The following is an 18,938-nucleotide window of genomic DNA, read 5'->3' on the forward strand; positions in this document are numbered from 1 at the left end:
AATACAAAAATACAAAAATACAAAAATACAAAAATACAAAAATACAAAAATACAAAAATACAAAAATACAAAAATACAAAAATACAAAAATACAAAAATACAAAAATACAAAATACAAAAATACAAAAATACAAAAATACAAAAATACAAAAATACAAAAATACAAAAATACAAAAATACAAAAATACAAAAATACAAAAATACAAAAATACAAAAATACAAAAATACAAAAATACAAAATACAAAAATACAAAAATACAAAAATACAAAAATACAAAAATACAAAAATACAAAAATACAAAAATACAAAAATACAAAAATACAAAAATACAAAAATACAAAAATACAAAAATACAAAAATACAAAAATACAAAAATACAAAAATACAAAATACAAAAATACAAAAATACAAAAATACAAAAATACAAAAATACAAAAATACAAAAATACAAAAATACAAAAATACAAAATACAAAAATACAAAAATACAAAAATACAAAAATACAAAAATACAAAAATACAAAAATACAAAAATACAAAAATACAAAAATACAAAAATACAAAAATACAAAATACAAAAATACAAAAATACAAAAATACAATAATACAAAATACAAAAATACAAAAATACAAAAATACAAAAATACAAAAATACAAAAATACAAAAATACAAAAATACAAAAATACAAAAATACAAAAATACAAAAATACAAAAATACAAAAATACAAAAATACAAAAATACAAAAATACAAAAATACAAAAATACAAAAATACAAAAATACAAAAATACAAAAATACAAAAATACAAAAATACAAAAATACAAAAATACAAAAATACAAAAATACAAAAATACAAAAATACAAAAATACAAAAATACAAAAATACAAAAATACAAAAATACAAAAATACAAAAATACAAAAATACAAAAATACAAAAATACAAAAATACAAAAATACAAAAATACAAAATACAAAATACAAAAATACAAAAATACAAAAATACAAAAATACAAAAATACAAAAATACAAAAATACAAAAATACAAAAATACAAAAATACAAAAATACAAAAATACAAAAATACAAAAATACAAAAATACAAAAATACAAAAATACAAAAATACAAAAATACAAAAATACAAAAATACAAAAATACAAAAATACAAAAATACAAAAATACAAAAATACAAAAATACAAAAATACAAAAATACAAAAATACAAAAATACAAAAATACAAAAATACAAAAATACAAAAATACAAAAATACAAAAATACAAAAATACAAAAATACAAAAATACAAAAATACAAAAATACAAAAATACAAAAATACAAAATACAAAAATACAAAAATACAAAAATACAAAAATACAAAAATACAAAAATACAAAAATACAAAAATACAAAAATACAAAAATACAAAAATACAAAAATACAAAAATACAAAAATACAAAATACAAAAATACAAAAATACAAAAATACAAAAATACAAAAATACAAAAATACAAAAATACAAAAATACAAAAATACAAAAATACAAAAATACAAAAATACAAAAATACAAAAATACAAAAATACAAAATACAAAAATACAAAAATACAAAAATACAAAAATACAAAAATACAAAAATACAAAAATACAAAATACAAAAATACAAAAATACAAAAATACAAAAATACAAAAATACAAAAATACAAAAATACAAAAATACAAAAATACAAAAATACAAAAATACAAATACAAAATACAAAAATACAAAAATACAAAAATACAAAAATACAAAAATACAAAAATACAAAAATACAAAAATACAAAAATACAAAAATACAAAAATACAAAAATACAAAAATACAAAAATACAAAAATACAAAAATACAAAAATACAAAAATACAAAAATACAAAAATACAAAAATACAAAAATACAAAAATACAAAAATACAAAAATACAAAAATACAAAAATACAAAAATACAAAAATACAAAAATACAAAAATACAAAAATACAAAAATACAAAAATACAAAAATACAAAAATACAAAAATACAAAAATACAAAAATACAAAAATACAAAAATACAAAAATACAAAAATACAAAAATACAAAAATACAAAAATACAAAAATACAAAATACAAAAATACAAAAATACAAAAATACAAAAATACAAAAATACAAAAATACAAAAATACAAAAATACAAAAATACAAAAATACAAAAATACAAAAATACAAAAATACAAAAATACAAAAATACAAAAATACAAAAATACAAAAATACAAAAATACAAAAATACAAAAATACAAAAATACAAAAATACAAAAATACAAAATACAAAAATACAAAAATACAAAAATACAAAAATACAAAAATACAAAAATACAAAAATACAAAAATACAAAAATACAAAATACAAAAATACAAAAATACAAAAATACAAAAATACAAAAATACAAAAATACAAAAATACAAAAATACAAAAATACAAAAATACAAAAATACAAAAATACAAAAATACAAAATACAAAATACAAAAATACAAAAATACAAAAATACAAAAATACAAAAATACAAAAATACAAAAATACAAAAATACAAAAATACAAAAATACAAAAATACAAAAATACAAAAATACAAAAATACAAAAATACAAAAATACAAAATACAAAAATACAAAAATACAAAAATACAAAAATACAAAAATACAAAAATACAAAAATACAAAAATTCAAAAATACAAAAATACAAAAATACAAAAATACAAAAATACAAAAATACAAAAATACAAAAATACAAAAATACAAAAATACAAAAATACAAAAATACAAAAATACAAAAATACAAAATACAAAAATACAAAAATACAAAAATACAATAATACAAAATACAAAAATACAAAAATACAAAAATACAAAAATACAAAAATACAAAAATACAAAAATACAAAAATACAAAAATACAAAAATACAAAAATACAAAAATACAAAAATACAAAAATACAAAAATACAAAAATACAAAAATACAAAAATACAAAAATACAAAAATACAAAAATACAAAAATACAAAAATACAAAAATACAAAATACAAAATACAAAAATACAAAAATACAAAAATACAAAAATACAAAAATACAAAAATACAAAAATACAAAAATACAAAAATACAAAAATACAAAAATACAAAAATACAAAAATACAAAAATACAAAAATACAAAAATACAAAAATACAAAAATACAAAAATACAAAAATACAAAAATACAAAAATACAAAAATACAAAAATACAAAAATACAAAAATACAAAAATACAAAAATACAAAAATACAAAAATACAAAAATACAAAAATACAAAAATACAAAATACAAAAATACAAAAATACAAAAATACAAAAATAACAAAATACAAAAATACAAAAATACAAAAATACAAAAATACAAAAATACAAAAATACAAAAATACAAAAATACAAAAATACAAAAATACAAAAATACAAAAATACAAAAATACAAAAATACAAAAATACAAAAATACAAAAATACAAAAATACAAAAATACAAAAATACAAAAATACAAAAATACAAAATACAAAAATACAAAAATACAAAAATACAAAAATACAAAAATACAAAAATACAAAATACAAAAATACAAAAATACAAAAATACAAAAATACAAAAATACAAAAATACAAAAATACAAAAATACAAAAATACAAAAATACAAAAATACAAAAATACAAAAATACAAAAATACAAAAATACAAAAATACAAAAATACAAAAATACAAAAATACAAAAATACAAAAATACAAAAATACAAAAATACAAAAATACAAAAATACAAAAATACAAAAATACAAAAATACAAAAATACAAAAATACAAAAATACAAAAATACAAAAATACAAAAATACAAAAATACAAAAATACAAAAATACAAAAATACAAAAATACAAAATACAAAAATACAAAAATACAAAAATACAAAAATACAAAAATACAAAAATACAAAAATACAAAAATACAAAAATACAAAAATACAAAAATACAAAAATACAAAAATACAAAAATACAAAAATACAAAAATACAAAAATACAAAAATACAAAAATACAAAAATACAAAAATACAAAAATACAAAAATACAAAAATACAAAAATACAAAAATACAAAAATACAAAATACAAAAATACAAAAATACAAAAATACAAAAATACAAAAATACAAAAATACAAAAATACAAAAATACAAAAAATACAAAAATACAAAAATACAAAAATACAAAAATACAAAAATACAAAAATACAAAAATACAAAAATACAAAAATACAAAAATACAAAAATACAAAAATACAAAAATACAAAAATACAAAAATACAAAAATACAAATATACAAAAATACAAAAATACAAAAATACAAAAATACAAAAATACAAAAATACAAAAATACAAAAATACAAAAATACAAAAATACAAAAATACAAAAATACAAAAATACAAAAATACAAAAATACAAAAATAAAAAAATACAAAAATACAAAAATACAAAAATACAAAAATACAAAAATACAAAAATACAAAAATACAAAAATACAAAAATACAAAAATACAAAAATACACAAATACAAAAATACAAAAATACAAAAATACAAAAATACAAAAATACAAAAATACAAAAATACAAAAATACAAAAATACAAAAATACAAAAATACAAAAATACAAAAATACAAAAATACAAAAATACAAAAATACAAAAATACAAAAATACAAAAATACAAAAATACAAAAATACAAAAATACAAAAATACAAAAATACAAAAATACAAGTTTCAGTGCACCCCCCTCTGATTCTTCAAGTGCAGCTGCATTTCATTGCATATTCTTGAGCAGTGTGCACTTGTAATGTAATGAAATCCAAACAGTTGTGCGTGTGTATGTGCAAGGGTGTGTGCGTACAAGTATCACCCTTCATGGAAAAGGACATTTTACGCAACAGGTAATACTCTTGTCTGTGACCTGGAGGCTTTCAGTTCAAATTGGCGTTGCATAATGCAAGGAGCATTGCCATAATAAATATAGGGAGGGGTAAAGTGGGTGCAATTAGAGCTTTTGTTCGGGCAATTTACATGCATTGCATGCACGTTGCATATTTTATTGGCTGCTACCCTGCTGTTGTGTGGTGAATAGCAATCACTTTCCCACTTTGGATGGAAAATTGGCGTTAATGTGACGGTTTGTGATTTTATGCATCGGAAATAACAACATTGGTAACAGCTTTCAACAGGCAATAATCAACACATCGTTAGTTGTGTATTTTTTAACGAAATGTTTTGAAAAGCTGACCAAATTCCTTAACTTTTGACCTAACACTGGTAATATCATTGTAACAAATTTGTCTATTTTGAAAACTGGTTTCACAGTACCACCTAATTTTGAAATCATAGAAATTTCGATTCTGAAAAACACCCCAACTAATGACGTTATGCTCGAACCTTCAACCAAAATAACAAACAACTTCATGTCCGACGTGCAGTGCAGACGTGCTAATCTAGTTCGTAACAAAGTAGCAGGCCCGACGTGCGTTGAGTCCTTGGCTTCCAACCATCGGAAAAGGGAGCCCAAGTTAATTTAATGCAGTTCCCAGATCCAGATATTTCGAATGGACGCAATTGTGCGCCAACCTACCTCCGACAACGTGGCCATCATGGACACGCACCTTCACCGTGCGAGATTCTACGCGTGGGGGACTTCAAACTGACGGGAGCTTAATTAGCCCTGCCCGTTCTCTCCTAGTATCGGCGGTCCGCATCGTCACAACAACTTCGAAAACGGTCCTCAAGCTCATCGGCATCGGCCAGGGCAACCGTCAGCAGGAGTGGCATTGTCAAAATGAGTTCAAAGAGCTACAAGATAAGCCGAAAATTCGATGAACTGGAAACACAGTCATTTTTCGAAAAAAAAAAAAGTCTTAAAACATGAAAGAAACGTCCAAACAACAAACAAATCACTCCCAACTTCGGTAATATTCAAATTGTAACCTGTTTTTTGGGGGAGGTGGAGGACCTTTATTTCATGGACCACCAGCGATGGTGACGCGTGACAACCTTGCACTATCGTCGTCGTTGTTGTTGTGTTCCTTCAAACGCGTGGGGTTGAGTATAGTTCCAATCAGCTCTTCGCAGCAGTAGTTTTGGTTTTACACAGAGGACTTTGCTTCTTTTGTCAAGCTTTCTAGCAGCGTAGGTTGATGCATTTCGGGCGAAAATTAGATAACTAGCTGGGTGTTTGTTTTCCGGATGTTAGTCTCGGTGGGGGGTTACTTTTTGGGGCGAAACAGTTGATGTGAAAATCTTATTTTGTAAATTTCACGTGCAGGCGCTGGCATTTGGGTTCCATCGACGTTGACGCAACTGATGGCATCAAGAATTCTTGAAAGGCAATGGTTCAAAAAACTTCGTCGGCCAACGATGATTGATTTTTTGATTTGTATGAAACTTTGTGTGTACCTTTTCAGTGACCAAAAAATACATTTTCCAACATTAGTTCCTCCATAAAAGTCTCCCTACAATTTTGGTTACTGTCCATTAGCGTGATTCACGGATATATGAAAAAGACAAAAGTGTTCAACTTCGTTTGCATCAACCGGAATTTTAAAGTACTATGACCCCAGAAGCTAGCCTGAAAACTTCTGCTCATTTGGTTAAGGTTTAGTTGCTCCAGTTTTGATCTGAATTTAGCATGGAACTTTGATCAATTTACATGGAGAATTGTAACTTTGTACGTCTTCTTAGAGAAAATTTCCAAAAACCTTGTCAAATTCAAGGGTTTCCAGGAAAGCCTCAGACTGGCAAGTAATTAATATTTACTTTGATTTTTAGCTGGTAATTAGGTAATTCTTTAATTACTTAGTAATTCATGGTAATCAGAGTAATTTTAAATAATTAATTGATAATTAAAGTAATTTTAGAGTAATAAAAGTAATTGCTTTTTTTTAATTGTACTTCTTCAACGAAACTTTTTACTTTTTATATATAATCTATTATAACAGTATTTTATTAATTTCAAATAAGAATGAAACACAACGATTAAAAAAGACTGGTTCTGTATGTCGAAGGCCTTATTCACCATAGTTCTCTCCTAAAACTCTCCTAAAATTTATTTTTATCATGTTGTTTATCGAACCTGACTAACAACAAAAGGCAACGCCATGACATATTACCCAGCGAAAAATGTTTTGTTAAACCGAAATCTATTCATTTTTATTAAGTAATGATAAAAATATGTTTTTTTTTTGCAGGAGCTACATTAGAATTGATTAATTTTTTATGCTTTTCCTTCTGATAGGCAGTCAAAATTATTTAAAGTTTATGTGGATCAAATATTTAAAACCAAAATGTACCTAATTATCATTGATAAAAACAAAGATTTCAAGTGATAGCCATTTAAAAATCATAAAAATAAAATATGTATTTAATATTTTTTCATCATCTTCAGAAATTGACAGTCCTGTAATATCTCTCTATTAAGAGCTATTAATGGTTCCATTTTATAGCAGAAAATGTGAAAAACATGCAGAAAATTGAAATAGTTACTGTAAAAACATGAAAAAATTGGATAGGCAAAATGTAATGATAGGAGGTGGTAGAGTAGGCAAAATACTACCAAAAACAAACATAAACTAAACAAGATAAATGCAAATTTAAATACAAAAAATTAAACAAGGAAAAACATAAAAAAAGAGAAGTAAAGTTTCACGTAGAACAAAAGTTGCTCAAAATGACTTCCTGAACAAGGGAAAAATAAAAAATTTCGAAAAAAAAAATTAGGACTGTAGACGGTTATGAGCATGAGCATGAGAGACCACCCATGGTTGTCCTTCTCCGTTGCTGAACAGGACCGTAATATCCTATCCAAGGTTGAAAAAAAATCTCTTCGAGCGAATAATGATTGCCTGAAGAAAGGCCCTCTGAGTATGCTTTGATCTCGTTTTTCCTGACTGCCACTTGATCGCTGGGTATGGCAGAGACGAATAAAAATTTGAATGATTGGGTTTAGTCATCAACTTGCTGCGACCAAGATCCAATCTTGCCCCTTTACTGCCAGCAGTCATGGGTTGTTACAATCATCGACAGCACTCTTGACGAATGACAGCTAGTCATGGCAATTAGAGAATAAAGACTTTTCTCAGCAGTCTTATTCGTGGGGTGTATCAGGCAGCGATTAATCGCAAAATTAATCATAGTCGCCAGATTTTCAACACTGATCCTATCAATACAACCGACTATACGCTTAAATGTTTCCCTTATCAACAGCATGCATGAATGCGCTGAAAAGATAAAACATCACGATCATCAAAACTAGAGCCGTTGCTAATAGGAAACAGTCGTTGGCCACCAACGGCGCCCACCATGTCAGTTTGTAGATCTCGGGGGATTGGGACGGGAATGTTAGTTAGCACAGGTTGCTACAAAGGGTGGGTGCTATACGATATCCACACCCCCACGTGTGCCGGAAAACTACTTCTACTTGGGATTTTGTTAGTGGGTAAGGGTAATGGCCAGGATTCAACATCCCAAGCAACACACTTTGTCAGATAAACGTATTTCCTAACTGGTTATAAAACCGATCGGCCTCGTTACCACGACTTGTTCTACAACTCCTGTGCATTGGAAAAAGCGCACTTTTTTCTGTTGTATAACTTGCCAGAATAAGATGCAAGTTATCAGAGTAAGTTGTACAAATGTATTTGACAACACTGTGCTAGCTAACAAGAGATTCAACGAAAAAAAGGGGCGTGGTTAACGGCTGTGCTGTCAAATCAAAGCACACACTGAAAAGGAAAGATATATTGAAAACAGTTGTCTAACCGTTACCCAACTTACATGTAAACAAACAGTTCTTATTAGAATTTCAATCAACGACGAAGCCAATAAGAATAGTATCTCTGACTTTTTTGGTACGCTTGTTTTTGCCCGATTTATTTAGAAAAAAATAGAAATTGTATGAAAAAAAAAAAACAATCCTTTCGCGCTCTCTAACTGTGATTCTTGTGAAACCCTCTTCGTCTTTCCCAAGATTCGATCCGATGACCTCGACGATTTGTTGTTATCATCTCCACGGCAGGTCCAAGCGCGCTTCCACATCTCTCCACGAGGCTTCATAGTAAACAAGCTGGCCTAAACGTCAATAAGAAGGCTGCTGTCAGCTTTGTTATACAGCAGTGAGCTATACAACTTAACTCCAGAAAAGGCTGTCATTGGAAATTAAGTTATATAAGTTTGTTTCAAGTCAGTTTTATAACTCCATTATGTAACTTTGTTATAACAAACCGTTTCAACTGTCATTTCGAATACCGTACCACGGAGTAACATTGAAAATTGGAGTGTTTTGCCTTCCTCACCTTACTGAGGAAAGGCTATAAAATCACTCGAAAAATGAACTTATCAATTTGACCTCCTAGACCCACCTTCACGTATACATATCGACTCAGAATCATGTTCTGAGCAAATGTCTGTGTGGATGTGTGTAGGTGGGTGGACAAAAAAAATGTCACTCGATTATCTCCGGACTGGATGAACGAATTTTGACCGTATTAGTCTCATTCGATTCGTCTTGGGGTCCCATAGGTCTCTATTTAAAATCAGCAAGTTTAGTTAAGAACTTCAAAAGTTATGCTAAAAAAACGATTTTGGCGTATGTCCGGAAGATTGTAAAAAGGGTGTTTTTTGCAAGAAAACCTGTCATGTTATACATTTTATATTATTTTATTAAAAAGACCTTTCCAATGAGCCCAAAACATTAAAGATCTGACAACCCTATCAAATGTTATTAGCACTTAAGTGTTATTTATACACTTTTTGGAGGCCGGATCTCAGATATTTCAATGAAAATGATATCCGGGTGCATCATGCGACCTGTCGTTAGTTAGATAATCGAAAGACCTTTCAAATGAGCCTAAAACATCGAGGATCTGACAACCCTATCAAAAGTTATTAGCACTTAAGTGTTATGCATACACTTTTTGCAGGCCGGATCTCAGATATTTCAATGAAAATGATGTCCGGGTGCATCATGCGACCTGTCGTTAGTTAGATAATCGAAAGACCTTCTCAATAAGCCTAGAACATCAAGGATCTGACAACCCTATCCAAAGTTATTAGCACTTAAGTGTTATTTATACACTTGTTGAAGGCCGGATATCTGATATTTCAATAAAAATGATGTCCGGGTCCATCATAAGAGCTATCGTTGGATAGGTTTTTTATCAGACATTGCCGATTCGCTAGATATATTGAAGGTCTGCGAACCCTATCAAAAGAAATAAGTAATAAAGTTGATTTGTTAAACATGTTAAGGGGGAATGTTGCTATTTTTACTGAATGTATTGATTTTTATGAATATGAGGAAGGCACCAACCACCTAAAGGTGAATTAAGTAACGTTTTTAATTTGTTTTCTCTATCATGAACTCCGTTAGCTGATATTTTTTGTAGCTTTTACCGGCGATATGTTTATAAATAATCGGTCAACATTTAAAATTATTGCGATCTTCGATAAATAAACATTATTGATACTTTAAATACCTCACGTACAAATTTACACCACCTAACAACACGCAATGTCAAGTTGAATATGTTTGTTGATTATCAGTTATATAACCTATTCTCCGATAACATTTGTGTAACAAAGCGAGAAAACCTAAGGTTATTTATAGAATGGTTTGCCACGCCCATTTTTCAGAAGATGCCGTCACATGACAATGTTAGATAAGCAGTGAAACAAACAGTGCAATATATTCTTATTCAACAAACTGTTTTCGAGGAAAACATTGCCAATGAGGGAACAGCATCTTGGCATATCAGCATTTTGACGTTTAATTAGAGCTCATAAAAATCGTTTTCGACTGAAATCAAGTGATAAATACCTCAAACGGAAGTGAGCAAGCAAGTTTCTATCGAAGGTGTTCCAGTGTAAATCAGCAAATTGGGTGGAGTTAGGAGCGAGTTCTAAACCTCCCAAATAGGTGAGAATTTTTCCTATGTTGTGTTTCAAAGTTGGAAAAGAGTGAAGTTGACTGTGTTTTAACACTTTTGTGGCACGAAACACGATAGTTACATAAGTCAGTTATACAAGCAGTGAAACAAACTGTTATTTAAGTTATGTTCAGATTTTTTTTCGTATGTTTATCACAAACAATTGTCTAACTATTATTCAACAGTCAACAAGTTATGAGTGCTACTTGGGCTATGAGCGAAAATGTAATTTTTAGTCCTAATTTACTTTTACATCCCAGAATCAAACATGTACGAATAACTTTGCAAGGGAGCTTCCATAACCAAAGCCACTATTATGGCAGACGTGTATCTAGTAGACACACCTTTCCCCCAAATATGAGCATGATTGGTTGAAACTACGTCTTGTGAGAGCCATTTTATCACTAACTACTCTACCCTAATGATAACTCTCCATTTTCTGGTAAGTTAGGGCGGTTTGTAGCTTCTTCACACAAGAAATAAACTGTATGAATAAATTATCTAAACATGTTTTCAGGAAAAATTGTATGCTTATATTCTACAACTAAAACACCTGAAAAAAGCCTATAAAACAACAACATAACCCAACTTTGAGCCCCCGACCAAAACTCGAACAAATTTGGAAGTCATGAATATAGAATAGTGCACGTGATGCACTTCTTCATCACGTCACAGTGAGTCCGTGATATTCAGTTCTATAGTAAAGTAGCTTTCTCTGTTTGCGAAGAATTCATGTGTATGAACGTACACATTTTAAGTACCAGAATCGTTATGAGGAGTTGCCATAATACTGTCGTCGTCTTCTTCTTGGTTCGCTCTATGACGACGCGATTCATCCCCTCAAGCTTTACATTCTGTGAGTACCTTCAAAGTTCAAACCTTAAGGACGAAGCTTCTGGCACATACACACACACACACACGACGACATAACCATTATTGGCACAGATCGTATTGCTTTCATATCATAGACATCGGCGGGATCGAAGGAAGGACCCGAAAACCGTTGAACCGTTACGAATTGGAGACATTCATAGTCCGCTAGAATGGGAACGCAAGGAACGTGTGTGTGTGTGACTACTGGTTGGCAAGAAACAGAAGCGTTCAGGAGATGAACTCAACAAGCAAGATGCTCCAGATTCCATTTCTTGCTGGGAAGAAGGAAGCAGGGAGGACATCTAGACAGCAGATGATGAGGGGTGGGTAGCATACGTACAGGTCTGGTACGGGGGGGGGGGGGAGTTGAAACGAGGGTGAACGCTATTGAGATTATACTAACAAACAACTCGGGGTGATATCGGTTGTGAGATGGTGTGTTTGGTGCACGGGGGTGGTGGGAAAAACGATAAACAATCGTCGTATGTAGTTTATGCAGGGTTTTTTTTTCTCTGTTTGTCTTTTTCTGCCGGTTCCCTATATGTTCATGGTGACACTTTATCTGCTGGACACTAGGAATTTGAAGTCACATGAAAGATCAAATAGTTGTCGAAGAAAGCACTCATTAAATACTCGTTTAAATTATTAGAGTTTATTAACAATAATTCAAAATTAAGCATAATTTCGATATTGCGTACCAAGAGAGAAATTGGATCCATGCGAACTTTAGGACAATTTGGTTGGGACTAATTTGGCAAGTTGGGCCATAGTGTGTAACCATACAGATTTGGGCGATACCGAGCAAGAAAATTTACATTTTGACGTCAAAGACCACACAAATTTCCACAAAAGGTGGCGTCAACAACTTTGTCGAAGAACGCAAAACGATCCAAGTTAACCCTGACGAGTTATTAGCGATTTAAAGAAGACGGTTTTGTATAAAAAGATTTTTTTACCAATTTCAACGATTTTCAGCAACCCTTAAACCTTAACCGATTTGGATCAAAATTGGCACAGTTACTTATTTTTGCCTTAGGTTGTCGAATCAGGGGGTATCCCTGATGACGTTTTTATTGTCACCCTAATCAATAACTCAATTGAAATTGAATGTTAACATGATGTGAAAAAGTTGAAAATTCTAACGCAAAAAAAAAAGCAATGCAAACACCTAGTAAGAAACTGTAATGCGAAAGTGGGCATTTCTTGCAAACTTGTAAAATCATCCAACTTAAAAGGTATTCACAGCTTCCAGCACGGCAATGCGGCATGCGCTAAAATGCAGCTTTAGAAACTAAGGTTACATTTTTAAGCTCTGGCCATGTTTTTCGTTCGTTCTTCGTCATTTTGGTTATGTCTGTGACGTTTTCACCTCACCCTATTTGTTGTTAAAAAAATGAGCTTTGTCATACCGGTCATGTCTGTTGCATAAACACCTACACATTTTTTTTTCTTTTATAATCATTAGATCTAATGGTTTTCTTGAAAAACACATTTCAAGGAGCTTATTTATAATTACTCTGCAGAATTATATTAATTAAAGTTTTCGCATTCAAGCCTAGGAAGCGGCCGTGGCTGACTGGTTACGGTATTTGCTTTGTAAGCAAATAGCCCTGGTTGGATTCCTATTTGCTCCTAACGAAAAAGTTATGGTAATTTTCTATATTTTAAACTTTAAACATGAACAAAAAATCAAAGTCGTTCCCCCGTCCTTTGGATTGGCCAGCAAAAATGCTTACCTCTAGGATATCACAGCTTAGTGGTAAGCCATGACAGGAATTAGGAATACAGTCAAACGTTTTTATACGCGAATTTTGGTTCCCGCGTGAAAAAAAATCGCGTAAAAAAGTTTGCGCTGTTTTGAATTGCGCGCGTAAAAAGAGTTTTCAATATTTTTTAGTTTTATAAAGAATTATTCTTTTTCATTAACAGGCAGGTTATTAGGGGCTTCGTTGACCTAGGCAAGATACCATGCAGCAGGTTGAGATGTTCATGGTTAACCAAGAACTTCCGGAAGTTATGAACTAAATATCTGCCTGTTCAACAAGGGTGTACCCGGTGTATTCACCATCGTGATTATTTCAGACAGCTTCCGTGACCTACGATGGTTACCTTGTGATCTGTTGGAATGTACTAGGTAATCCAAAAACTCCCGGAAGTTATGGCCTGGATGTCTACCAGATCAACGGGGGTCTAATTGGCTATATTAACCATCGGTATAGCTTCAGGTAGCTTCAGTAGACCACGATGGACACTTTGCGACATGTTCGATTATTTTGTGTCATCCAGGAACCTGATCAACAGGGGTCTATCTGGCTATATTAACCATCGGTATAGCTTCAGTGGACCACGATGGACACTTTGCGACATGTTGGATTGTGTTGGGTCATCCAGGAACTACCGAAAGTCATGACCTGGATATCTACCTGGTCAACATGGGGTCTATCTGGCTATATTAACCATCGGTATAACTTCAAGTAGGGGTCAGTGGACATGATTAATAAAACCATTAGCCATATAAACCCCCGTTGATCAGGTAGATATCCAGGCCATGACTTCCTAGAGCTCCAGGATGACCAAATAATCGAACATGTCGCAGAGTGTCCATCGTGGTCCTCTGAAGCTACCTGAAGCTATAACGATGGTTAATATAGCCATAAAGACCCCCGTTGATCAGGTAGATATCCAGGCCATGACTTCCGGGAGCTCCTGGATGACCTCGTACATTCCAACAGATCACTGAGAGTCCGTCGTGGCTCACTATAGCTATATCGATGGTGAATACACCGGTATAGACACCCGTTGAACAGATAGATGTTCAATCCGTAACTTCCGGAAGTTCTTAGTGGTCCAGAAGATCCCAATATGATGCAGAGTTTCCGTAGGTTGCTACCGATGGTGAAAACCCCGAATTTGGTCCTCGTTGAACAGGAAGATATGACCATAAAGGGTAGACTTCCGACCGCGTAAAATCGGTTCGCGTTATTTTGAATTTTTCGCGTAAAAAAATCCGCGCAAAAGGAGGTCGCGTAAAAAGAGGTTTGACGGTACTGTTACAACCAACTTTAAAACGGGCTAGGGTTTTGTTCATTTGACAAGGGTCCGAAAGTTTTAAATAACGTTTGAATTCAATTGATGCAAACGTTCTTTAGGGCGGGGCTTGTCGATCCAAGCTGAGGTACCTCGCGCACGGCTAGCCTGCGTGGAAATGGGTCGTATTCAAGTCTTTACTAATTTGTTGGAAAATCTGGAAAACTAAAGCTTGTTAATCCGTCTAACGAAGTGTAAATGTTATTTTGGTTAATAAGATTTTGTCACATTAATTTTTTTTCGTTTTATTTTTTTTAAGCTCAGTCTTCAATACAAAAATAATGTTTTTCGAAGTAAATATTGTAGCCATTATAATTCGCAGATAAAAAAAATATATGGGTCATTTCAAACTAACTGAGCAAACTTTTTGAGTCGACCTTCACTGATTTGGATGAAGATTGCAGAGAACGATCAGTTAACTCAATAAATGTCAATTTTCTAAAGGACAAAATATCTAAAAAAAAATCAAAAAATGTAGGGTTGCATTTTGGAAATATTTGCCACGGAAACCAAATAAAAATCTAACTTTCACAAGCCATTCAGTATTTTGTCACTTGATTTCAATCCTTGGAATGCGATTTTCTAAAAATACCTATATTTGTAAATTTTTAATTTTATCGTCACAATGTTTCCCAGATAATTTTACATAAAAATCACTCAAAAACGTAGATGAACGCTCCCTCCAAGTTTTGTCCAAATCAGTGAAGTTCAAGTCCAAAAGTTGACCTGAAACCTATTTTGGGTGTGGAAATGCTGTAAAGCACATTTTTTTTTAACAAATTTTGATTGTTTTCTTCTTTTTTAGGAGTTTGAATTTTGTTTAGCAAAAAACTTCAATTGTTATGTTTTATGTCAGTATTTATTCATTTTTAGCATTCTTATATGCATTCATCTTGTTCACTTTTATTTTTTTTACATTTTCAGTTTAAGGCATTTCTACTAACTTCAATCTTTATGTTTAGCCTATTTGCGGTTATTCAATGTTTTGCCGTCACTTTTTAGAACTATTCTAGAAGATTTTTTTTTTGTATTTATTAAAGCATTGCAGAGTAACCTCTTTTTACGCGGTGCGTTACGTTTTTCTAATTTGTCGATTTCTCAGGAACGACGCAACATTGTTGAAATCTTTTGATAGCAATTTGTAGGGTTTGTTCAGATCTACAAAACGCTTTTTGAAGCTTGCAAAAATATTGTATGGTTTTAGAGAAATCGACGAAACAAAAAACGTAACGCCACCGCGTAAAAAGGGGTTTCTCTGTACCATGTAGTTCTGCAACAAAACGTTTAGGTAACACAGAGAAACCTCTTTTTACGCAGTGGCGTTACGCTTTTTGTTTCGTAGATTTCTCTAAAACCATACAATATTTTTGCAAGCTTCAAAAGGCGTTTTGTAGATCTGAACAAACCCTACAAATTGCTTTTAAAAGATTGCAACAATGTTGCGTCGTTACAGAGAAATCGACAAATTAGAAAAACGTAACGCACCCTGTAAAAAGAGGTTTCACTGTATTCTGAACTATTTTATTTAAATACAGTAATTATATAAAAAAATTAACTCTAACAAATAAAAAAAAAAGTCCTGCACTTCAATTCCCGGTGCAACATTTGGCACGGTCCGAATGCCAGTGGATGTCTTTTTACATTTTTTTCTCCCCACTCATATCAAACTCTTTCCTTTTCTGTCTCCGCGATACACACCTACACGTTAAGCGAAACCCGGCAAACTTTTTTTTTGTTTTGTTCTATCTCTTTCCATCATTTCAGTTGTTATTTATGCTCTGTTTACACCATCTTCTTCCTTCCGGGTGCCATTTCCCGAGACACTTATGTCGTTTGGGCAATGATTTGTGATTGCCGTTTGCTGTGCTCGATTTTTTGCTCAGTTTGCCGAGTTTTGCTGGAATCAATTGCTGTTCGTTTTTTTTTCTTCTTCTTCAAAGTTTCAACGAGACGCAATCTCTTCATTCCGGCAATTCTGAAGCATAATAACTTACACATCAGACGATTTGTAACAGTTGCACTTGTTAGCATTTATTTATTTATTTGTTTCGGTTTTTCCGTTCGTCTTTAAATGTAATTTGATCTCCGTTACCACGGTAATCAATGTAGGTGATGTTAGCCCCCACGATCGTTGGTAACTATCGTTACTGGTTTAAGACCTGAGTAATTCTCGCTGAAAGTGGACCACTATTTACACAATGTGCTCAAAAATCAAAAGCAATGTACTTTTCCAATAGCCCCCACCAAGTTATGAATGAAACCATGTTTGGTTGGTTGAATTTGTCCTCACCTCGGCGCCACGAAGCTAAAACATTTTTCAAAATTGGTAATTTTTAGACTTATTCGCGTCTACAAAATTGCTAATAACTTTGCAAAACTTCAACGAACCCTTAATGTTTAGGGGTGTTTCGGAAAGGAAATGAGCAGAACTTTCGAATGCACTTGTCAGAAAAATACCGTTTCATACAATTTTTAGACACAAAACACCAATCTATTTTTAAAAGTCATTTTTGAAGGCCGGCGCCCCGCTTTATCGAAAAACTGACAAATCCATTCGAAAGCTGAGACGATTTCACATAAAGGATCAATAAATCTAAGGTGTATGTTCCTCCTATCTTTTTTAATCTTATTTTGATTCTGCGAGCGCAGCGCTTCGTTCGCATTTCGGGCACCCAAAATGTTGCAATTTGCTTGCCTCATTTTAAGGTTTTGTCAAAAAATATAGGTGCTCACTTTTTAAATGATAGTTTATTGTCCAAGGATCAAAATGCACTTTTGATAATTGACCAATATTTATGTTTTTGGGTTCTTCCAGGCAAATTAATATCGAAAAATTGTTTTTTTTTACTTTTTTTTGTAAATTATTCACTTACAATTGGGTGGACTTTTTTTCAGTAGAACTAATGAATGTAGCATGTAGGAAATTTCACCACGAACATTTTTCTCTAAAAGAAAACGTAATTTCGATACTCCAGTGCCAAGATATTTTAGTTTTAGTGAGAAAAAAAGTGCCAATTTTACTTATTTCTAAGAATTGACAAGCACGGCCTATTATTTACATGCGCCATATGTTTTGGAGGCCAGAGTATGGTTTCTTATAGTTATTTTGGTCGCTGAATTCGGATCTGGAATCAAATTTCAGATAAACAGTTAAATTTGGAGCCACGCCCAAAAGTTATTTGCGGTAATATGCTTTAATTTTAATCGCAAGTGAATTCGGTCATATTTCATATTTCGCTCACCTTTAATTGATATTTTACTCACGGATTTTTTTTATAGAGAATGTTTTTTTCAACTTCTGATTGTTTTAAGAGGCCTCGTGGCGCGTTGGTTAGCGGCTTCGACTGCCGAACCTTAAGTGGCTATGGGGAATACACGCAAATAATATTTGAGCGTGACTAAAATATCACTGTTCACTGTTTATCTGAAATTTGATTCCAGATCCGAATTCAGTGACCAAAATAACTATAAGAAACCATACTCTGGCCTCCAAAACATATGCCGCATGTAAATAATAGGCCGTGCTTGTTAATTCTTAGAAATAAGAAAAATTGGCACTTTTTTTCTCACTAAAACTAAAATATCTTGGCACTGGAGTATCGAAATTACGTTTTCTTTTAGAGAAAAATGTTCGTGGTGAAATTTCCTACATGCTACATTCATTAGTTCTACTGAAAAAAAGTCCACCCAATTGTAAGTGAATAATTTACAAAAAAAAAGTAAAAAAAAAACAATTTTTCGATATTAATTTGCCTGGAAGAACCCAAAAACATAAATATTGGTCAATTATCAAAAGTGCATTTTGATCCTTGGACAATAAACTATCATTCAAAAAGTGAGCACCTATATTTTTTGACAAAACCTTAAAATGAGGCAAGCAAATTGCAACATTTTGGGAGTCCGAAATGCGAACGAAGCGCTGCGCTCGCAGAATCAAAATAAGATT

The 18,938-nt window shown here is 30.9% G+C and overlaps 1 protein-coding gene across 1 annotated transcript in view; it reads left to right on the forward strand.

Annotated features, from left to right (window-relative positions):
- Positions 1–18,938, forward strand: part of LOC120424454 (uncharacterized) — a 49,491-nt gene that overhangs the window by 29,359 nt on the left and 1,194 nt on the right. The gene's annotated exons all lie outside the window — the stretch shown is intronic.

Source organism: Culex pipiens, chromosome 1 (genome assembly GCF_016801865.2).
Source record: "Culex pipiens pallens isolate TS chromosome 1, TS_CPP_V2, whole genome shotgun sequence".
NCBI classification, from domain to species: domain Eukaryota; kingdom Metazoa; phylum Arthropoda; class Insecta; order Diptera; family Culicidae; genus Culex; species Culex pipiens.